The sequence below is a fragment of the Erpetoichthys calabaricus genome, chromosome 2 (genome assembly GCF_900747795.2).
Source record: "Erpetoichthys calabaricus chromosome 2, fErpCal1.3, whole genome shotgun sequence".
NCBI classification, from domain to species: domain Eukaryota; kingdom Metazoa; phylum Chordata; class Cladistia; order Polypteriformes; family Polypteridae; genus Erpetoichthys; species Erpetoichthys calabaricus.
The window spans coordinates 277,798,793-277,812,633 of record NC_041395.2 but is presented as its reverse complement, the minus strand read 5'-3'; positions in this window follow the sequence as shown (position 1 = coordinate 277,812,633).

The window sequence follows — 13,841 nt, the reverse complement described above, 5'->3', positions numbered from 1 at the left end:
TTTTTTTTTCTCTCTTTTTTTTATATATGCATATGGTTGTTTAATGCTGCCTCGCTGTAAGGAGACCTGGGTTCGCTTCCCAGGTCCTCCCTGCGTGGAGTTTGCATGTTCTCCCTGTGTCTGTGTGGGTTTCTTCCGGGTTCTCTGGTTTCCTCCCACAGTCCAAAGACATGTAGGTTAGGTGCATTGACTATTCTAGATTGTCCTTAGTGTGTGCTTGGTGTGTGTGTGTGTGTGTGTGTGTGTGTGTGTGTGCACACGCCCTGTGGTGGGCTGGCGCCCTGCCCAAGGTTTGTTTCTTGCCTTGCACCCTGTGTTGGCTGGGATTGACTCCAGCAGACCCCCGTGACCCTGTAGTTAGGATATAGCGGGTTGGATAATGGATGGATGGATGTTTAATGCTGCAGTATTTGTTCTGATAATTGACTGTTCAGTAACCTTGCAACTTGTGGATAGAAACTGTCCTTGAATCTGCTGGTGTGAGTGCCAATAGTCTTGTACCATTTGCCAGAAGGCAAGAGCGAGAAAAGGAAATTTGCAGGATGGGAGATTAGTTTTCAGTTAAAATTATTTTTATTCACTGCTCTTCACTCCGTACTGGAAGGAGCTTTTTGTTGAATGTACATCTGCTATTACAGGTTAGCCAAGATAATAACTAATGCGTGAGACATGGAAAATAACAGGTGGCTCTGGAGATGTTCTGCAGATGGAAGCATCAATTTTGTGAGTACAGTAATTTAATTTAGGATTTTTGAAAGTGTACACTTTGTAGCTGTATTGAATTTCCTTGCACTGTGTCACAATGTGAGCCACACGACAGCGTACACGTGAGCCATATGGCTACACATTTAAACTCCTTAGCTGTTAAGCCACAGTGCCTGCCTACATGAATGTAGTTTGTTCATATTAACAATTTTGTGTTCAAAGTCAAGATTCCTTTTATTGCCATTCATTTACAGCACTAAAACTGTTTCAGCCTAAATATTGATCTTACTAATGGCAAACGTGCATACAAGACTTCTTTTCATGAGGGTCTAGATAAAAGCTGCTAATATCTGGTCATGTTTGAGCAGCTCACAAATGGCATCCGTTGCTGTTAAAGAACATCTGCCTGTTTAATCGTGCTTGCTCATACCTTGGCAGCGCTGAGACGAGGCTTCTCTGACCTCCGCTCCTGGAGAGCTGTTATCCAGGAAGGCTTCTTAGTCATTCCTTAATCACTAAAGACTGGAAACATCTGTGAGTTTATCATAACTAGTCAATTAACACACACTGTTACAGGATCATGGCATACAGAGGGCTCCATTTCTAGACCCAAAAACTCTTTTAACTAGAGAAAATGAACAACTTAAGATAACAATTTTGCTTGTTAGTAGTCTGCATTTCCTTAAGGGTGAAGCTAACCTTTATGTCTTATGGAGCCACTAGAACACCAGGACTACTGGTGATACACCAAACTGTTTATATCTGTTGCATTAAAAAACAAAATACACATTAATGAGCTTAACCTACCTGCAGCCCCACTAAGGAGGCAATCAAATACAATGCTCATCGTATATACTTCATATATTTTTCACAAAATCTTCCACAATTAAGTAACGTGTTGTTTTATATTTTGAAATCTAGAAAGTTATAATATTTCAATGTATGGTGTCTCGTGTGAGCTGATTACCTGCAGGTGACAAACCTATCAGATTGCACTCTGGTGGTCTTGTTCTTATCTCCTGGCTCAAAGACCAGTTTTTAAAGATGAGGCCTCTTTGGGAGAAAGACAATAGCTGAAAAAGCAATGCATTATTTTGAAGTGGCAATAGCAGGTATTTGTTTTTAAATGGCATTTAAAAGAAAAACATAATGCTGCCAGTTTATACAGATTTTTTTTCAATAACTTACTAAATTTTGCATTTTGCAGGATGAATTCAAATTATTAAAATTCCATGTAACATATTGTGGGAAATAGCCCGGACACAGACAGACAGACTTCATTTTAATGTCCCAACACACGTTTATTCACCCTAAGTACAATGTCTAAATATGCACACAACCCAGTGCCTCAGCACCAATCACCCCAATAGTCCAGGCCTCTGTCCACAGTAAGCCTTCAGGCCGCCTCCTTTTCTCCTCTCTCACTCAGTCTCCTACCTTGTCCTCTTCCACCCGACTCCAGCCCTGAATGAAGGGAGGCAGCCCCTTTTATAATCACCCGGATGTGCTCCAGGTGGTTCCCGGCAATCTTCCCCTGACACGCCCCTGTGTGGCGGAAGTGCCGGCTGTCTTTCCGGAAGCACTCCGGGTGTCTCATTTTCTTCTTCCCCCCAGCACTTCCTGGTGTGGCGGAAGTGCCGGGGGTCCCAAGTCCTCCAGGCATAAGGACGCCCCCTGGCGGTCCGGAGGATGCATGAGCCCTCCTTCTGTCCTTCTGGGCGTCCCGGCTGGGTACCACCCCCAGCCACGTGCCACACATATAAATTGACACAGGTGGTAACAAATGCCACGACTGCCACATATGTCACAAATGCCCCTTCAGCTAATAAGGCTGCTTTATCAAAAAATGAATACCAGCTATCTGAAAGCTGAGTAATTTGGTGAAATCAGCAGCTTGTGGGGGTGTAAACTCAGTCACCTCCCCAAATACATAATAACAGTTGCCACGTCTGAGGTATGTGGAACAATACTAGGAAGCTGTGGACATAAAATCAAATAAACTGTGATTATGTGATGATGAAAAGAGAAATCCACAGCCATTACTGATTGTTATAGTAATCCTAATGAATATTATAAAACAACAGCTAAAAAATCTGGAATATTGTTTGGGCATCATTTTTGCATTCACTTTATATCTGAACTAATGTCTTCATGTAGAGGTTGACTTTACTGTTGGTCCCTTGATTCAGTCCTCTCTGCCTAAGGCTGTCTGTGAAGCTTCATCAGTAATGAGGCTCAAATCTCATCTGTAATCCTGCCTTTTCTCTCTTATTAATGATCTACACCTCCTGTTATTTTCTTTTATAACTAGCTAGGTTAGCCCAGTTATACTCGTGCTGACCCTGCCATTCTTTATCGTCACTTTTTATCTGTTGTTTGATTATACACTGTATGGTATAAAAGGTCAGAGCTTTGACTGTAATTGGTAATTTGACATTTCACCGTATCACTTTGTTGCATTGTTGGGTGAAACACAAGGTTGCTGTTGAGATGCTGTTTGGTCCACATATGTAATTTGTTATATCAGCAGCTCTGCTATTTCTCTGAAAACATCAGATTAAAAATTTCTCAGCCATTATAGGAAACTACATGGAGTAAGTAACATAAATATATATATATATATATATATATATATTATTGTAATAAGGCTCTATAGAGCACCTGACCCGGCACAGACTGATGCAGAGGCACATGTAAAAACACACAGGCTTTTTATTTTTCTTCACCTGTGGGGCACGTCTTCCCCGTGAACCCCACAGCCAATACACAGTCCTAAAAACACTCACAGTAATCAAAAAACCCTTCTTCTGGCACCACCACTCCACACAGGCAAATTCGTCCTCTTCCTCACGATTCTGGCTGTCAAGTAGTGGTGGCTGGCCCCCCATTTATAGCCCACCTGGAAGTGTTCCAGGTGTTTGACCACCTGGTCCCAATTGCACTTCCGGGTGGGGCTGAAGACTCATCCAGCCGGGCTGTTGATTCCAGGCAGCACCCCCTAGCGGCCACCCCAGCTCCCAACCAGGCTGTGGAGGACTCCATCTCCCATGGAGCAATGCGGGAGGTTGGGGGATCACCGTCGGCCAGGGAGGCTGCCACCAAGCGTTCCAGGGGAGATACTGAGCTGTCCATGGTTGTTCCCCCTGGAACATATGCAGCAGGGGCATCCCGGCCGGGCATGGGACCCGGCCACCCATCACAATATATAAATATATATATACAGTATATAATTTGAGAAAAATATACCTTTAAAAGAAAAAGGGCCAAAAAGGTCAAATGAAGAAGCCTGTAGGGCTTCTTTGCCACAATAGCCCCTATCCCTAGTTATGGAAGCATATCTGTTTACCCACCATGTACATTAAACAGCCCACCTCCCAGTTATGTTAACAATGAGAGCTTTTTTGGTCATAATCTATCCTTCCTCTCTAGATAGTCCTCGTCCAAGACCCCACTCAACTTCAGGGTTTCAGGCTGAATGAGTCTTACTTTTACTTATTTGGCTGGGGCCTTTGTCCAAGGTGACTTACAACATTTATGGTACAATTGGTTACATTTCTTTTGGTTTTCCAATTGGTGCACAAGCAGGTCAAGAGAGTTGCTCAGGGTCACACAGTGTCAGTAGCGGGAATGGAACCAAACAACCTCAGGGTTTGAAGTTCAAAGCCTTAACCACTACACCATACTGCCTGCCTTTTAAGGGCCCAACACGAGAATCCTGTCAGGTGTGTGCACTAGAAGGACCACTTCAGGTATCACGGAGGTCATGTAGAACCTGTAAGTCATTTGGATAAAAGCATCTGCTAAGCAAATAAATGTAAATGTAGCAGCTCTGGTACTAATCCTAAAGGGCGCCCTCTAGTGCCACCAGGTGCTTCTGAATTCCCAGACCTTAAAATGTGAGATTGGTGTAACTACAACCCACAATCCTCATGACGGCAGTCACCTTACGCCCACAGCGTTAGTCACAAAATGCCCTGTGATGTCAGTCCTGACCTATCCATCATCATCCTTAACAGAGTTCAAATGAAAGTAGCGGTGGTGTGCAGACAAGCTGAAGAGTCCCCCCACAATAGCAATTTGAGGAATTCCTAATAGTTGTGGAGGAGCTCTCCACTCCTCTGCCCTGTTATCTTTAATGTCTTGATAGACTATGCTGTTATCTAAGTAGTATTGCCAGCTGGAGGTGGCACTGATTGTGTCCCCGCCACACTGTGTAGCCCATTCACTTGTCACATCATCAGTTATAAACCAGTAATTCAAAATAACAGGATGAAGCTGGCTTGTAGTTCATTTAGCATTCACTTCTCCAAGACCCGTAGCTCAGAAATTGAAATAGTTTGACTCAACGCTCTTAATGTTCTGTATTTAGTGAGGACTCTCATCTTTTCTTGCATTTTGTATTTCTGAGGTGGCAGTGGTAGATTGGCCATATACAGTAGGTCTGTGGAGAGGACTTGTGTTCTGTTTTGTGTGTTGTATTTACCCCATTTTTTTGGAAACCTATTGCACGTCCAACCTACCTGGAAGAGGTTCTCTGTCTGAAGTGCCTTTCCCAAGGTATCTTCCATTTTTTTCCCTACAAGGTTTTTTTTTTTCTTATCTTCTTAGAGAGTTAAGACTGGGGGGCTGTCAAGAAAAGGGTCTGTTAAAGCACATTGAGGCGTTCCTTGTCTTATTTTAGGCTATACAAGAAATAAATTGTTGTTGTTTCTAATGTAGTCCCGGTTGTGTGTAATGTCCTATTTCTTGTGACTATCTCAAAATGTAATAAAGTACCACTGTGTCATGGCATGGCAGTGGCTAGTGTTGATAATGCCACAGATATGTTTGCTGGGTTCAGATCTCACGTCTGAATCTTATCTGAGAGGAGTCTGCATGTTCTCCCTGCATTGATGTGAGTTTTCCTCCCAAGTTCCAAAGACATGCAGATGAACTGCTGGACTGGAGATCTGCCAGGGTGGGCTTCTGCTTTGCACCAAGCGCTGTCAGGGTGGACTCTGGTCCCACAACCCAGAAATTTGTTCAAGCATGTTTCAAACGGTTGTTACATTGTACAATGCCCACATCAAAAGATATTATGCATAAAATGAGTCAGTAGTTCTTCAAGAGTAATTGTACTTGAACTACTATGAGCCAGCCTGACCAGTCACGGGAGGTCTTTGAATTCGGGTCCTATCACGTCTTCACTCGCATTCCCTAAGCTTTGTTAAACAAGCATGAATCATAATTTAATGTGAAATATACTCCAAATATAACTGCTAGCAGTGATGACTGGTAGCTTAGTCCCCGGTTAACTGGGGACCCCCGACTGGCATTGTGTAGCTCCGCGTGCCCGGGCTGATGTGCCGCTGACCCCCGGGACGGCCCTCGGCTGAGAATGAACTCCCGGATAATCGCAGTCTGCCTGTCCCACGAAAGCATTTGTGTATGACGAGCAGCTTCCTTTTTAAGGGTAAACTTCATTTCGTAAGTCCCTTTAACAATGGCATCCTTGTTTGACCCTCCGATGCGCGTTTCAGTTTGATTGCCGAGTGCACTTCGGCGTTATTTTCGTGCAGACAGCTGGAAGGCGAGCAGAAATAAATGTGCGTGCAGCTGCAGCGGCTCCGCAAGCTAAAGCGGTTATTTATATTAGCTGCAAATTTCATTAGCGGTCAACATCTTCCAGATGTCCGCGCAATCAAAGAACACCACGGGTCGGAGTCTTCACAGCCCCCCGTGACCCTCCTCTCCTGTTCAGGACTAAACTGAAGCGACGATTCTGCAGACTCGAGCAATTTTTTCGCCGTTGCCCGCAGCTATAAATATAAAGGAGAGGCGACCACAGCAGCAGCACTTTTTCTAACGACCTAATAACCAGTTTGTCCGCCGACTCGCGGTCTCTTCATCGCGGCAAAATGTTCGTCCTTTACGAGCCCGCTGAGATACGCTGCTTTGCTGGGAGGGTTGGTCTGTTGACCCACTTTATTCCTGCAGACTTTGCAAAAACATTTTAATAATAAGCGACCGTAAGACGCAAGGACTGCTGGGGAAATACAAGCCAGTTAAAGAGTGTAAAGATCACCTTTCGAATGGAAGCGATGGGCTTTTTAGGCATTTGAGTGAGGAAAAAAAAAGCTAAAGGGTCCAGTGAGGAAATGAATTCCAGCATCAGCTGTCTCAGTTCCGCTGAGGCCAACAAACTAATGACAATCTTCCTATTCGTGAATAGAGGAAAAAACAAATCCGCGCCGGGTGCCTTCAGGCTTTCTTGACAGCTAATCCGTTTAAAGTGACCCTCTTGCTCAGTCCGGTGTTTATTTTGGCGCAGATCTGCCCTGCTGCCTCCTATTCAAGCCACGTTGAAGACGTTGGATTTCAGACGGCGGACAGTCATAAATGATTAATTAGTACGTGTAATCAATGCGCTCGCCGGGCCTTTGACGTATTGTAACGAACACCGAGATGGAAGTTAAGCCAAATAATGGCGTGTTTATTCCACAACAAATAATTAACAGCAGGCTTCTAGCAGACTCAAACTCGCAAACGCCCTGTAAAAAATAAGAAGTCGCTTCACTAGGCAGATTATTCCACTCTCGCAGTGTTCCCGATCGTCGTGTCCGTGTCCCTTTTCCCAGTCACCCTGGCTGTATTTATAATGCCATGGGAGTCGCCACCTGCCTTCTCGGACCTGAAAGGTATAACGAGGAAGTTCCAAGGGCTCCAGGAAGACAGAGCTCGGCACACCTGTCAATCACCTGTCGAGAGCCCGCCCATCTCTAGAGTGGCAGTGCCGGTGTTCTAACGAAACATCCTACCCATCGAAATGATCTACTCACTGATACTACGCATGCGCAGACCAAAATTACGCAACTTTTCTCGAAGCTTACCAACTGTATTTCAGTAATATGTATGCTTTTCTTAGCCTTACTACATTAATGCATTTATTACAGTTTACTGCATAGGTATTTACTGTCAACATTTTATAAGTTGTATATTTTGCATGTGTGACTTTTAATCTTGTACAGGCCATTGTATCCATGCACGAGTAATGACCGTCTTGTGAAATCTTTGCATCAGGCTGTGTCTCTTTCGGTAGGATGTTTAGTTAGTGTTATACATTATAACGATCGATAGATATATGTGTCGAAATAAACTACGGTAGGATACTTCGACAAAGTAGGACAAATTGTCAGAACACCGGCTATTACAATATAACTGAGCGGAACGAATTGGGAAAACAAAGGTCACTCGAAAGCTACGTACTTGGACTGGCAATGCATTTTACAATCAATCGCCCATCCATTTTCTAAACTCAAGTACAGGATCGCAGGGGGCTAGACATAATATTTGAGGGGGCTTAGGCCGGGGCCTGGGCCCCCTGAATTGAATTAAGCAGGTCTGAGAATGCTACTGCTACGTTCAAATTTGCGCTTTACAGTCTGCAGTAACCGAAGTGATCCCATTTCGCGCACACTGACACAACAGAAAACCTGCAGCCCCTGCTGCCAAGTGTGTCCATTTCTGTTTTATGCCACTGGTTTTAACTTTAATGAAACACCATTCTTATGTTTTATGAATTGTTGGTGTGGAGGGAATTACTGTCAGAAAATCACATTGAATTCATTCATTCTCTTAACTCACAAATTCCAATGAACAATTTTTTTGAAAACTCTTGCTTCCTGAAAAGTTTTTGCTGATTGTGACAGGCACCTACTGGCTATGCACAAATATAGTTTTGGTTTTACTGCATCACGAAGGAACTCTGAGAAATAGACATTTATATGTTTACTGACAATAACGTATCTAGTCACGTTTATGTTTTGCATAAGCTATTAAATTCAACAGAATTGAAAGTGTTTTGCTCCTGATTTTCTTTTGTATTTAATATCTGGTGCATCACGTTGCAGTGTCCAACACTAGTCGGCAAACATTGACGGATTCCAGTTGCCCTGGTATCGTTTCTCCATCGTAGCAATGTCCTGGTGAAACCTTTCACCGTGTTCGTCACTGACAGCACCGAGATTTGCGGGGAAAAAATCCAAGTGTGAGTGGAGGAAATGAATCTTGAGTGACATGTCACACTTCATTGTCTTGTATGCTTTGAGAAGTTTGTCTACCAGCTGAATGTAGTTTGGGGCTCTGTAATTGCCCAGAAAATTGTCAACAACGTCTCTGAAGGCTTTCCAGGCAATTTTTTCCAGCCCAACTAACAGATCTTCAAACCGCTTGTCACTCATAACATGTCTGATCTGGGGGCCAACAAAAATGCCCTTTTTGATCTTGGCATCAGTTATTCTTGGGAACATCTGTCTTAAATAACGAAAACCTTTGCCATGCTTGTTCAGTGCTTTCACGAAATTCTTCATGAGTCCCAGTTTTATGTGAAGAGGAGGCAAAAATATCTTTGCCGGGTCGACAAGCGATTCATGTGCCACATTTTTCTGTCCTGGAACTTTTTATGGAGGGGCAAGTTCTGTCGAGAATAGCGCGACTCTTTAGCACGGCTGTCCCATTCACAGATGAAAAAACAGTACTTTGTATAGCCGAGCTTCACCAAAACATTTTGACTGTGCTCTTAGAAAGAACAGAAAAACAACAGTTTTCGAAATGTGTGCTGTGGCAGAATGAGAGCCGCAACAAACCATGGAATTAAATAACGTGTTCAATTAACAGCAAGAATTGGCTTCTCATTAAGAAAGTGATTGGAGTGAAATTGGTTGGCGTTTGAAGCCCCAGTTTAGCTGGTCATCTGTTAGTTCGTTTCACATCTCATTTCTGCTTGGCTGTCATTTAATGAAAAAAGGAATCAATTCAGAGGGATGAACCCTTTTAACAGGGCTATTAAAGTGATGGAGAAAAAGTTAATTAGCAGTGAAAACTGGTCACTGATTAGGAAAAGGGTTAGAATGAAAACCTGCAGCCACTGCGGCCCTCCAGGCCTGGAGTTCGCCACCCCTGGTCTATAACATCAAGCTTACTTACTGTTATGTTGCTCCAGATACTATACTTTACTATACTGATACGATACATACACACTGACTATCTATATTAACCAAATGAGCAGGATCAGTGTATGCAAGCTACCTTTATAGCACGCTGAAACAGCGTCAAGCTCGTTCAGATGTCCACTTCCACAGAACAGCTTCCAACCTGGCCTGATTCCATGGCTGGACATGTCCAGGCTGCACAAACCGTTGTTGATAAGTCACTAACGGGAGCAAAAATGTTTGGATACAAATATAAGAAAAAATCATGACAAAACTCAAGATTTCTCTGAAACGGTACGTGATGGGTACATTTTGATGTGATATTTGTGATCAGCACCCAATAATCTATAAGAAACAACCAACAGTGTTCAAGAAGCAAAAAACTTTGTTGTGCAGTGTTTTTAATACAGGCACAGGGATGTCCAGTAGTTCAGTGCAGGGCTCAATCTCTCACCCACCGGCCCTCATCATCTTCTTCTTTCGGCTGCTCCTGTTAAAGGTTGCCACAGCAGATCATCTTCTTCCATATCGTCCTGTCCTCTGTATCTTGCTCTGTCACACCCATCACCTGCATGTCCTCTCTCACCACATCTATAAACCTTCTCTTAAGCCTCTTTTCCTCTTACCTGGCAGCTCTATCCTTAGCATCCTTCTCCCAATATACTCAGCATCTCTCCTCTGCACATGACCAAACCAACGCAATCTCACCTCTCTGACTTTGTCTCCCAACCATCCAACCTGAGCTGACCCTCTAATATACTCATTTCTAATACTGTCCATCCTCGTCACACCCAATGCAAATCTTAGCATCTTTAACTCTGCCACCTTCAGCTCTGTCTCCTGTTTCTTCATCAGTGCCACCGTCTCCAAACCATGTAACATAACTGGTCTCACTACCATCTTATAGACCTGCCCTTACACACTTGCTTTTACCCGTCTCACATGTCACCATGGCTTTTAAAAATGTTCAGAGTTGTTGAGGGGAAAGAGGAGACAGATATGGAGAAAACTTCACATATAAGCTTGTGGTCCAGGATTTTAACACAAGAGTTGTGAGGTCAGACAGGAGTCTCCATGGATTATGATGTTCGCGGATGACATTGTGAGAATAGACAATAGGTTGAGATAAACATGGAGAGGCGAAGGTACGCACTGGACCAAAGTGGAATGAAAGTCCGTAGGAGTAAGACGGAGTACATTTGCATGACTGAGAGGGAAGGTGGGGGAATGATGTAAATGCAAGGAACAGAGGCGATGAAGGTAGACAAATTTAAATACGTGGGCTCAACAGTGAAGCAACGGACAGTGCGGCAGATATGAAGAAGTGTGTGCAGGCAAGGTGGACTGGGAAAAGAACAGTGGCAGGAGTGTGGCAGAAGAGCACCTGCAAGAGTGAAATGGAAGGTCTATAAAATGGTAGTGGGACAAGCTATGTTGTATGGTCTGGAGATGGTAGCACTAACCATAAGACAGGAGGCAAAACTGGAAGAGACAGAATTGAACATGCCATGATTTTCGCTCAGAGTAGTGAGGGTAGACAGGATTAAGAATGAGTATATTAGAGGGACAACACAGGTACAACAATTTGGTGACCAAGTGACAGAGGCTAGATTGGGATGGTTCGTGCTCATGCAGAGGAGAGATGAGGGGTACTTAGGGAAAAGAATTTGGAGGATGGAACCACCTGGCAAAAGGAAAACAGGAAGGCCAAAGAGAAAGTCTATGGATGTGATGATGGAGGACATGAAGGCAGTTGGTGTGGCATAAAATGATGTAAAAGACAGGGATAGATGCAAACTGATGATCCACTGTGGTGACCTGTAATTTGGAGCAGCCAAAAAAAGAAGATGTTGTGAGGGAAGCTGCACTAATCACCGTGCCACCCAAAGAAAAATGAAATCTCTTATGAAGAAGCTCCAAAAATTTACTATGAAAACATGCTGCATGTGAGCAACACTGATGACACCTGGAAAATGCTGATGATGAGGACATTTCGATCAGACTACTCAGGTGATTTGATTTTTTTCATTCTTTTTCATTAGGATTAAAAAAACTCGATGTGGGTGTGCCAATTTTATAATGTTCAATGAGTTTTTTTATATTTGAAACATTAAAAGAAGAGTAAAATTTTCAAAAGTACACTGCAAGGGAATACTCCACCAACTGTGGCTTGTAGAGATGGCTGATAAAAAATGTTAATCTAATTTTTTCATGGAAAACAAGTTTCTAATCAAATGGGTATCTATGGTGGGCAACAGCAAACTTAATTTAAAAAATCCCTGAAAATCCCCTGAAATCTCGTGTTGCATAAACCGCATGTCAAGTCATCCAGTCCACGTTTTTTTATTTTTACTAAAATATAGTTAAATAAATACCTCTGCAAAATTAAAGTAGTCCACAAGCAGGAAGGCCATTTACTCAGGACTACGCTTCTGAACTGAAGACCGGAGTCTTTTCACCAGGGAATGAGAGGGAGAGACACATGCGGTAAGTAACATAACAAATAACAGTACACCACTTTTGGATTGAGACTCCTTTTAATGATTGCAGGAGGTGGCACAGTGGTTTGCACAGTGATGTCACAGATCCAGAGTGCTGTCTGTGTGAAGAGACTTGTCCCAAAGCCACTCCAGTGTTGCTTTGGCTGGATGCTTCTGGTCATTGTCATGTTACAAAAGTGAACCGTCGCCCCAGGCTGAGATGGCGAGCTCTCTGGAGGAGATTCTCTTTAAAGATCTGTCTGTATTTGATTGCATTCGTCCTTCCCTTAATTCTGACCAGTCTCCAGTAGCATGACATCACCATCTTGTTTCACTGTAAGGATGGTAATAGGCAGGAGGTGAGCAGTGCCTGGTCTTAGCTAGACATAGTGCTCGGAGTTCTGTCCAAAGAGTTCAGTTTTTATCTCATCAGACGAGAGAATCGCTTTCCTCATGCTCTTTCAATGATATTTGGCGAACTCCACACTGGCTGTCATCTGCCTTTTACTCAAGAGTGGCGTTCGTCCAACCACTCAACCATAAACGCCTGATTAATGGCATGCTGTTTAGATATTCGCCCTTCTGATGGGTTCTTCCTTCTTAGCAGAGGACATCTGAAGCTTTGTTAGAGTTACCATTGGGTTTTGAACTAAGGTCTTTTTTGCCTGGTTACTCAGTTTGACTGGACAGAAACCTGGTGGAAACCAAACAATTTCCATTTCACAATTACTGAGGCCACTGTGCAACTGGGACCACTCGAAGCTTTAGAAATGGTTTTATATCCTTGCCCTGATCAGTGCCTCAGCACAATTTGATCACAGAGGTCTACAGAGAGCTCCTTGGACTTTATGGCTTGGTTTTTGTCCTAACTGTGTGAATTGTGGAACCTCATATGTACAGATGTGTGTCTTTCTAAACGATGTCCGATCAATTCAGTTTGCCACAGTTGGACTCCAAGCAAGTTCTAGAAACACCTTAATGAGAGTTGAAGCAAACAGGAGGCACCTGACTACCATCTGGAGTGTCACCTCAAATGGTCTGAATACATAAATGAGAAATTTATGATTTTTAATAAATTTGCAAATCTTTCTAAAAGCATGTCATCTTAGGTTATTAAGTCTACAGTAGATTGATGAGCAAAAATGGGAAATGTGTCAATTTAAAATTAATCTACAACATCATAAGGTGTGCAGAAAGTGATGGGGTCTTAATACTTTGTGAATTCACGGTATGAGAGAGGCAGTCTGGATGGAAGTAGGCATCTCAAGGACATCAAGGGCCCTGAGACTAAAAAGCAAGAGAGGGACAGCATTACCCTGAAGGTCACTTCCTTCAACCCGACAGGTTCTCTCACCTCTGCAGTCTACCGTTGGATCCTATAAGGTTGCTGCTACGATAAGCATTGACTGCCTTTAGAGCACAGTGTCCAGCTCTGCTCGGAACATGGAAGAAGTTCTGTAGGATCTGAACCAGAATGGAGAGCTGTAATGGGTTTTCTGTGCTAGTCATGGATTGCCCATAACAAACACCATTGTCACACTGAAGGAGAGTCATAAGTGAACCTTGGACCAAAGGTCAATGATTGACCTTGTAGTTGTTCATCTGACTTGAGGCCATATGTTTTGGACAATTAGGTGAAAAGAGGGGCAGAGCTGTCAACTGACCACCACTTAGGGAATAGGCTGAG